The sequence below is a fragment of the Penaeus chinensis genome, chromosome 19 (assembly GCF_019202785.1).
Source record: "Penaeus chinensis breed Huanghai No. 1 chromosome 19, ASM1920278v2, whole genome shotgun sequence".
NCBI lineage: Eukaryota > Metazoa > Arthropoda > Malacostraca > Decapoda > Penaeidae > Penaeus > Penaeus chinensis.
This window is the reverse complement of record NC_061837.1, coordinates 14,309,530-14,310,738: the sequence shown is the minus strand read 5'-3', so window position 1 is coordinate 14,310,738 and position 1,209 is coordinate 14,309,530.

The following is a 1,209-nucleotide window of genomic DNA, read 5'->3' as shown; positions in this document are numbered from 1 at the left end:
TATTATTATTATTATCATTATTATTATTATTATCATTATTATTATTATTATCATTATTATTATTATTATCATTATTATTATTATTATCATTATTATTATTATTATCATTATTATTATTATTATTATTATCATTATTATTATTATTATTATTATCATTATTATTATTATTATTATCATTATTATTATTATTATTATTATCATTATTATTATTATTATCATTATTATTATTATTATCATTATTATTATTATTATCATTATTATTATTATTATCATTATTATTATTATTATTATTATCATTATTATTATTATTATTATTATCATTATTATTATTATTATTATTATTATTATTATTATTATCATTATTATTATTATTATATCATTATTATTATTATTATTATCATTATTATTATTATTATTATTATTATTATTATCATTATTATTATTATTATCATTATTATTATTATTATCATTATTATTATTATTATTATCATTATTATTATTATTATTATTATTATTATTATCATTATTATTATTATTATTATTATTATCATTATTATTATTATTATTATTATTATCATTATTATTATTATTATCATTATTATTATTATTATCATTATTATTATTATTATCATTATTATTATTATTATTATCATTATTATTATTATTATTATCTAGTATTATTATTATTATCATTATTATTATTATTATTATTATCATTATTATTATTTTTACTATCATTATTATTATTATTATCATTATTATTATTATTATTATTATTATTATTATTATCATTATTATTATTATTATTATTATCATTATTATTATTATTATCATTATTATTATTATTATTATCATTATTATTATTATTATTATTATTATCATTATTATTATTATTATCATTATTATTATTATTATTATCATTATTATTATTATTATCATTATTATTATTATTATTATTATTATTATTATCATTATTATTATTATTATCATTATTATTATTATTATTATTATTATCATTATTATTATTATTATTATCATTATTATTGTTAGTGTTGTTGTTATCATGATCATCATTATCATTATCATTGTGATAATAATAATAATGATAATAATAACAATAATAATTATCATTTTTATTATCATTATGATTAGTGGTGATAATAATGATAATGATAATAATAATAATGATAATAAGGATACCAATGATAA